General features: G+C 33.2%; 1 long non-coding RNA gene across 1 annotated transcript; it reads right to left on the bottom strand.

The window, feature by feature from the left end:
- Positions 1 to 6,045: 6,045 nt before the first annotated feature.
- Positions 6,046 to 7,991, bottom strand: LOC145069453 (uncharacterized). Its single transcript, XR_013689500.1, has 3 exons — positions 7,752 to 7,991; positions 6,897 to 7,649; positions 6,046 to 6,462 (listed from the first exon to the last, which is right to left on the bottom strand). It is a non-coding gene; the product is annotated as an uncharacterized LOC145069453 (long non-coding RNA).
- Positions 7,992 to 9,259: the final 1,268 nt, after the last annotated feature.

Raw genomic sequence — 9,259 nt, 5'->3', positions numbered from 1 at the left:
CTGAATCAGCAATGGTTTGGCGCAATAGAAAAGCAAAGTTGATTGGTGAATCTGCCTTCAAGACCTCTATGGATATAGACAATGGCAACGAAAGACATGCTATGATTGAAAAGTTTGATCATAAGAGAAAGGCAATGCTTTAGTCAAGAAAAGGGGCATTGAAGACGAAGCTGCCCCATTTACCTAAGAGATCTAAGAGATGGGAGAGTCGAAACGAATGACTCTAATTTAGGTAAAATCCATTGACTAACTCTTTTAAGCTTCATTCTAGATTCTAAATACATAATGTGATAACATTACAATTGATGTTTTGTAGGATCGAAGAAAAGAAAGGAAGCTTAAGGGAAGAAGTAAGCAAAATCTAACCATGAAGGAATGGATTTCAATCGCATTTCTCGAAGATTAGATTCTTGAGCTACTACTTAGAGTTAAAATTAGATTGCTAAGAAAGATGTATTAGCATAGTTTTTCAATGAATTGCATTGTAAGGACAAAATTTTTCTGCAATAAAATAAATTTTGATTTTATATTATTTATTTATCCTTGCAATGGCGTATATGAAAAATTGATGTTTGAATGTTTCTATTAGCAATAATGGAGTTGATTCTTAATAATGTTGTTTATGGAAATGTCGAGAATTTACCAAATAGGGAGAGCTTCTCATCGCCCAAGTTTCAATTGGATAGAAACTTGGAATCATGCAACGTGGATGCACGATGAATGAGAAATTTTGTATTTGGAAATTAGACTAATTCATTGACAAAGTGTCAAGTGAAGGACTAGGAGATCGAGTACACAAAGTTGTGTGTTGATCAAAGTCCACCATAAGAGTAACGAGATATTCGTCATGATTTACTAAAGGTTTAGTAAATATGATTATACTTATAAGATTAAATGTAATTCTGAATTGATTGAAAAAGTTTAAATCAATAGTAGAACGAATAACAAGAATCAAGTAGGCAGAGAGATAAAAGTTTCTCCATTCTAAGAAGAAGGGAGAGTACCTTTTATGCTTTATGATAGGTCTTAATGATTAAGAACCATATCTCAATTGATCCTCTAAGTGAGTATTGGTATAATTGTATGTCCAAGAAGAGGAATCAAAGATTGAAGAAATGGTCAAATCAAGAAGTCAATCATACTTCGTTCCAAAACAAGTCTTAGAGTTAAGATTGTGACAATGAGTGAAAAGTATTAAGAAGGTTTAAAACATTCATTAAATGTGGTAAGTTGTGATGTCTTAGATAAGACAAAGACCAACCAATTTATGAAGAGTTTTGATAAAAGCTACACTAACTCTTGAATATTTGTTTGTCAAGAAATGTTTTGACAAGAGAATCTTATATGTCAAGGAGTCAGTGGGAGTCTTAATAGTCTTGAAAAGTTTCAAGAACAAATCAAATAAACCTTATCGATCATCACTAGCACACGAGTTGAGGTTTACAACCTATCGTGAAGACATCATTTTTTTTCTGTGCTAATCCAATCGAGTTAATTATGCATGTGAGTCCTATGAGTTCTCATTTGAATGCATAAAAGGCAAGGACCTTAATCAATGAAAGGTACATTGATAGGAAAGGGTGAGCTGCTTAACTACTTGGAAGACATGGTGGGCAGTTGTGCTACCATAAGGCAAGAAATCAAGATTAAGAAAGTTCGGTCCATATGAGTTTGAATTTGTTGTAAACTTTGGTTTTAACAAATTCACATGGATAGGAACACATACACCGTTTAAATCTAAGTGTCATAATATTTCCTCCTTCATGAAAATGATTGTGAGGAAATGCTTTCACTAAGAAAGATTTTAAGAAGATAGTGATTGTAAAATTGCATTCTCGAATTCGATTATGGTTACGGTATCCCTTTCCATAATTTGAATTGTGAGGTTTGGCAGTTAGTCTTAATTGTTTAGACACACATATGAACTATCTAAGGCAAAGGTGTATAAGTTCAAGAATCCTTGATAAAAGATTATCAAAGCACTAAGTATTAGAAACATGAAATTAAGAAATTCAATAAGTATTGTTTTTCTGAAAGTTAAGATGTTTATGAATACATGTCAAAGCTAGTGGGAGCATAAGTGTTATGTTTTATAATAATCATCATGATAGTGGGAGAATAAATGTTATGATTGTATGATTATTAAGGCACGTATTGCAAGTTGGCAATATTAATTATAGAAAACAAGAGTTATACCTTGCAAACTAGTAAGGGTTGTAAAGTTGTTTTGCTATAATTAAGGGAGAGAATATTATGCTTCATTACAAATCTAAAGGCTTAGGTCGTGGAATGGTAATAAATTTAGTCAAAGGTACATAGTGTGTTCTTAAAATTTCGATTATGATTACGGCATTCCTCTTCAAAATTCGAATTTTGAGAACGTAGCAAATAAAACATTATGGCAGAAGATTGATAAAGTATCAAATCTTTATGTAAGACATTATGCATCGTGTCCCATACGCTTCGAGTATAGGATCGATTGCAAATGCTATAATATTTAACCATTCTAAAATTTTCCAAATGTCTAGTGCATTTAGAGGGAAAAAGGACAAGAATCGGTTTTGACTAAGATAATTAGACAACTATCAAAGGACAATCCAAAGTTCGCCGAGGATTGGTCGCTTGTGAGTAGTTGGAAGTATAGTATTGGATGGAACATATCGACATTATTATGAATAGAAAAGATTCTATTAAGAATGAGTTGTCATATGGAAAATATGGAAACGTGTCCATATTGGGAATTGAATATTGAAAATCTATGTCTAGATTAGAAACTTTTATGCAAGGGATGTTCAAAGGAATGTACTTTGAGTGAGAGACATCATATCTAAGGAATTGTATTGTAACAATCTCCGATACAAGACTTTGTAATATCATTGGCAATAGTCTTTGTGACTTTGGTGTAGTGACATTACGAAAGGATCATTGCATAAAATGTTAGAATCTAGCATATTCAATAAGTGGCAAGAATTTGATATTCTTTCACTTATGAAAAAAGGATTAGGAGTTGTGAAATGAGAATGATTGGAAATGTGTTCAATTTGATCTATTTCACAAAGTAAGAACCATAGGTAAACATTGTGTGCATGCTAAGAGCATGGGACAAGTGTAATAATTCAAGTAAGAAGTTGATCAACCGAAACGACAAATAATGAGTAATCAATATGGTGATAAATAAAAGGTGTTTTATTTATATTCAAAGGTTTGAGGCCATATGGGATTAGTATTATTCTTGTGTTTCACTTTGCATGTTTTGACTTCCTGAATAATTTAATTGGTTAAGAACAGTCAAATTATTCGAACGGGCCACAGTCGTTCATATGTTGGAAGTAGATATGAATGAAGACTATCATGAATTGGTGTGTGGATTGTCTATAAGGTATTAGACATAAGCAAATGGTTGCTGCAACGTTCATGAGTGCTTATGAATATGATTTGAGCATTGGATTAAACCCACGCTCACTTGGATCACTCCATGAATTGTATCACGAGTGATTGGTGAGACGATAACATCTTATATTCTTAAAACCGAGATGTGTGAGTTGTATCTTGCAAATCGGTTGCACATTGATAATATGTAAACGCACTAGTAACTTGGTGTTATAAAACATATTGTTGTGTGTGATTTGGTTAGTGAGTGCAAGCAAGCATTGTATCAAAGTTTATCCGTTCATTTTATTCAAAGAAGGATAAAAGCGATATCTTTGGGCCCCTCGATGATTTAGTGATGACAAACGTAAATGCTCGGCCGGGCTAGGGCTAATTTGATTTGTTCAATTAGTCAGTCGTCATAAATCGGAATTCGAGATATAATACAACGAGAATGATTTGAAATCATATCTCATATGATATCTAGAATGGAGGAATATATGATCCCTTATCTAAGGACACGCGTATCTAATATGATCAGAGTTGACAGCGGCTTTGGAAAGCTAAGATTGCAGATCAGGATCTGAAGTCATAAGCATAATAGTTATTAGACTTATCCAAGTGGGAGACTGTTGGATTAGTGTCTAAGTCCATAACTATTTTGGTATGTACTTGACTCGATGGTGCATGGTCCTTTTGGGTTGCCTTCACCAAAGCAACTTGATAGGATGAATTATGGAGAGAAAGGATTAAATATGATTTATTAATATATTATGAGAATAATATATTAAAGGAGAAATCATATTGTTTAATTAATATTAGTCAATAATTAATTGGTAATTAGTTTTGTGACTAAAAGAGATTAATTAAACTTAAGGGACTGGAATTGTAATTATAAGATAATTGCAATTTGGGCTATGGATTGTTTTGTATTAAGGGGTGGACGAATTCTATGGGGAAACCCATAAGGAAATCGTCCAAGGCCTTAAGGAAAGGGATACATGGGTTGCTTAGGGCTTAAGCATCCAAATTAGGGTTTCCTTGTTAGATAACCCTAATAGCCTCACTATATAAAGAACCCTTAAGGCTAAAAAACGTGGGGAACTTCTTTTCTAGGGTTAAGACACGTTTTGGGCAGCCTCCATCCTCTCTCCTCTTCATCCTCTTGCTTATGGTGTTTGTGAGCAATTAGAGGAGTGACACTTGTGACTCTAAGCCTTCCAAAGTCAATTCAAGGAGGAATTGGGATTGTTATTACTACATAACAATCAAGGTAATATCTTAAACTCATTCTCATGTTAATATGATTACTTGAATGCTAGAATTAGGGTTTATAGTCTTGGATAGCTTGCATGTACAATAGAGAAACCTAGATCCAAGCATTAGGGTTTGTATGAGCACATAGGATGTTCTTAGGACCAAAACCTATCAGTCAAGTGGTTCAAGTTTTTTTAGAAGTGTTACATTCCGAATTTGGTATTTCTGAAGACGAATCTCAAAGAAATTCTTCTGAAATCGTGAAAGTGAAGAAGTTTTGTTCTATTGGAACTCAAACAGATGATTTTGCATGTTCTGATGATGTTTTTGAAGGAATGGTTCCTTACAGAAAGCCAATAATTCAAGATGTTCAAATTTACCAAACTCCAAAAGTTTGTGTACCAAAGGCTAGTGATGTTCATATTCTAAAATGTAATGAACATGTTAAGATCCGAAAATCATATTTGAAGCCTCATAATCTAAAAGAAAGAAAGAAAAAAAAGAAAGAAAGACGAGTAAAATGAAGAAGGTTTGGATGCAAAAAGTACAAATCCTTCATGCTTGTGAAAAGGTTTAGAAAGTTGAAGCCAAGCATGTTGAAAGAAAACTCTATTCTCATTTTTTTTTAGATGAAAATGTTAGAAGATGGAGAAAAGAGAAAAAGGTTCATGGTTGGGTCAATGAGATTTTTGGAAATTTTTGTTTTCTAACAAAAAAAAACGGATATTGTTCTCAAAAGATGATCATTTTTTCTTCAAAGAAATGGGTGTGCAAGAAACCAACTTCAATTTTAAATCTAAAATAGGTCCCAAAAGTTTCATAAAAGTTTAGTTAAAAAAAGGGAACAAAAGCTGATGAAAATTCAGTCAAAATGATGAAATTTTGTTGAAGAAATCAATTTTTATTGATTTTTAATGGTTGGAAATAACAAAAAGCTGAAAAGTTGAAAAAGATTGGCTGAAAAATGACATTTTCTGCAAAAAGGGGTAAAATCTGACATGTTTGCAGTAAACAGTGGATACTAGCTGTCAAATGTACTTTTAAAAGGGGCTAATTTCGGAACTTTGAAGAAATAAAGGTTTAAATTCGAAATTATTGGCAAAAAGGGGTTAGGGGCTGTTTGGCAGGATCTGAATTTTTAAGATCTGAATTTTTAAGAGGTCTGAATTTCTAAGAGGGTCTGAATTTTTAAGATCTGAATTATTAATATGTTGTTTGGTTGAAACCTCTGAATTTCTTTGCTGAATTATAAAAATTACCATTTTACCCTCTTTATTATTTTTTAAAGAATACAATGTTTATTTTTATAAAATAAACGAATCAAAGCCTTCAATAATATGTATATATAAACGTCATACAAAATCAAAGTTAATCATCCATAATTAAATATATTTTTTTAAAATACAATGCTCTAACCCGAAGAGGCAAAAGTATGATGCTATAATAAAGAAAGCAAAAAAAATACATTGTTATTTCTTACATTTAACCCTTACAAAAACAAGCTATAAAATCAATCATCACCAAGTGACAGATGCATAATCAATAAAACTATCTATTGTCGATCAATTAAAGAAGATGCTAACTGTTACGATGTAGATTAGATGGAGGAACATGGATTGAATTAAGGTACTTCAATAATCATCAAATGAAGAAACTCCATATTTGGAAAACCATTGAGAAAATGAATGAATGCATTCTTGGTTAAGAAATAAACTATTGTGGCTACCTTTGTGATGTTATCTCTATCCAACATTGCCCATAAAGCGCATCCATGTCCTTCCCGCTGAACCCGTTTTTCTTGAACCCGAATATCTTTGAATTTCTATTGCCTGCACACTTAAGAAACAACCAATCATTCTATCACTTTCATATCAACAAAAAATTAACCACAACAATCAATACAAAATCAAATGAACTAATGATTTCATACAAAATCAAACAAACTCTGATGTGAACCTCCCAAAAGAGATTGAATCTCCAAGAACATGTACATGGTTCTTCTGTAAACAAGTAATTTTACCAGATTTATCATTTCAGATTAAAAAAACACTCCAATTGAGTGTAAGAAAACTGTTGAGAGTATGCTTTAGTGAAGTTCAACTCATTGGAGCATTTCTACAAACACTTTGTAGTCAATAACTCACTCCTAACATTCTACAATAAGAAATATGTCGATTACCCAAAAAAGTTCACAAAATATTCAGTAAAATACAACTCACTGGAGCACTTTGACAAACACTTGGTACTACAAGAAATTAATCGAGACTTACATGGCTGTTGGGTTAAGGTAGAAAATGCAGGAGACATGTCGACTCTGGCATGGCTATCAAGAAGACGAATCACAGGGAAGAAAATGACCCAGAAGCTTGAAATTCAAATGAAAATAGTCGACTGACCAATTACTCAAAAACTTTAAATTCAAATGAAAAGAGTCGTATGTTATAGATAAAGTCACCTGGGTTTCTTCTTTTCCAGATGGTGGTTGGGTCTTGCCGGCGCTGTCAAAGAGCTTGGCGTCGGTGGTCGTAACTTGGCGAGGCAACGATGGGTGCGACAATGCTGTGCGAGGTCGACGATGGGAGGAGATGGGAGGCGCTGAAGTTGGTCGGAAGAGGGTGAAGACCAAATAGATGATCGAGAAAGGTAGGTGTGTGTTTTATGAAACGAGGGCAAAAGAGGAATGAGCATCTCTTCTTTTTATTCAGATACCCATTCAAGTCTGAAAGTTTAAGAGGCTTCTAAAAGATTAAGAGGTTTTTATTAATAGGTAACCAAACACATGAATCTGAAAAATTAAAAGGTTGCCTCTTAATTTTACAATTAAGAGGCTACCAAACAACCCCTTAGTTTATTGAAATTTAAGGGATATTTTCGGATTTTGTGGTCAAAATTTGGAATTGATGGTCAAAATCAGAATTCGTTTGTGACTGTATTGGAATCGATATATCTTGATCGGAGTCTAACATCAAAATCACCACTCGAATGTTACTTTCATCTTCAGAGCTTCGGAATCATTCGGAGTTCTGAAATCAGAAACTTGTCAATCGGAATTTCAAGCCTCAAAATTAAAATCGGAATTTACAGTCGGAATTGGATTCTAAAACAGAAATCGGATTTAAACTCACTGAAATCGAATTTGAACGGTAAATCTGAAATTGATTTCGGAATTCCAAAATCGGAATAAATCATCAATCGGAATTCGTTCGTCGGAACTATTGCCAATCGGAATCCAGTACAGTTGTAGACTCGGAATCGGAAATTGCTTCTAAAGCAGAAATCGGAAGTTATAGGTTTCAGAACTTGATTTCGTAATCACTGAAGACCGATATCGGAATTCGCAATCACGTTCGGTAATTGAAGGTTTGAAATATGAATCAATTGGTGTTAGGTATTGAAGATTTGATCGGAAGACTGATTTTGACTTTCAGAAGTCAAAGAACGGGATTTCTCCGGTTTACATTTTCGTCCCTATTCTTTCCAATCTTAACAAATTCTATCCTAGCTTATAAATTATTTACAATTTTTGGGATTTTACCATTTTAACCCTTCTTTCCATAATATTTTCATTTCTAATCCTTTTTCTTGGTCTTATTCTTTTCAAACCCTTCTAAATAATTGCTTCTTATTTTATTATTTTTGTCTAAATTATAAAAATTGAAAAATACAAAATTAATTTTTGTTATTTTACCAGTTTTAATTTTTGAGAATTGCGAATATTCTAAAAGGATTTATTTCATCAAATCTGATGGGTTTCGAAGATCCATTTTGGCAAATTCGCTCCTTATGACAAAGTAGGTTACACAGACTTGCTCTATGAGATTGCGTAGGTTGTTGGTGATTCTTCTTAACTTTTCGGATTCTCTCCATGCTATTTGTTAAAGATTCAAGGGGGAGTTCGTATTGGGAAGATGATATTTGTTTCTCTCGCTTTAAAGACCACATGTACTGATGAATCTCACAATCTAGGGGGAGAAATGCCAAGAAGATCGGAAATCGTGATCTTCATCAGTTTCAACATCTAGGGGGAGATTGTTTAGTATTTTGAGATATTGGAACTGATTTGGCATTTTTGGTTATTTAGGGAAGCCTTTTTAGGGTTTTATATTTTTGGTAAATATTTTATGTTCCCTATAAATAATCATTAGGTTAGCTTTTGATGTAAACTTTTCCTAGAAAAGGGTTTTCTTTGTGCATTCATATCAATATCAATATACACAAAACCTTTGACATATTACTTGCATATTATGGTGATTGATTGTCACACCCCAAAACCGAGAATGGCGGAAACGTTCTGGGGTGGATAACGTCATGTCAAGTATCACAACATATGCAGTATAGTAATCAAAGTACAATAACCATTGCATTAATAGTAATAATTTTACATAGGTTACATTTAGCAACAACAGCAAGAGTAAAATACAGAAAATAACATATAATGCAGCTCGGTACAAGGCTGTCTTCGCGAAAGCTACCGAAGTGTACCTGTCTACCGATGACCTAAGAATACAAGTTATTTTGAAAGCGAGTATCAGCATTTTTAAATGCTGGTGAGTTCAAAAGTATTGAATGACATTGGTATAAATACAGGTTTTACTTCAAAAATAATCTCACACAATGATGGTGATTTGAGTTT

The sequence above is a fragment of the Lactuca serriola genome, chromosome 8 (genome assembly GCF_051521515.1).
Source record: "Lactuca serriola cultivar US96UC23 chromosome 8, Lser_US96UC23_V15, whole genome shotgun sequence".
Lineage (NCBI taxonomy): Eukaryota > Viridiplantae > Streptophyta > Magnoliopsida > Asterales > Asteraceae > Lactuca > Lactuca serriola.
This window is presented reverse-complemented; position numbering and strand designations above follow the sequence as displayed.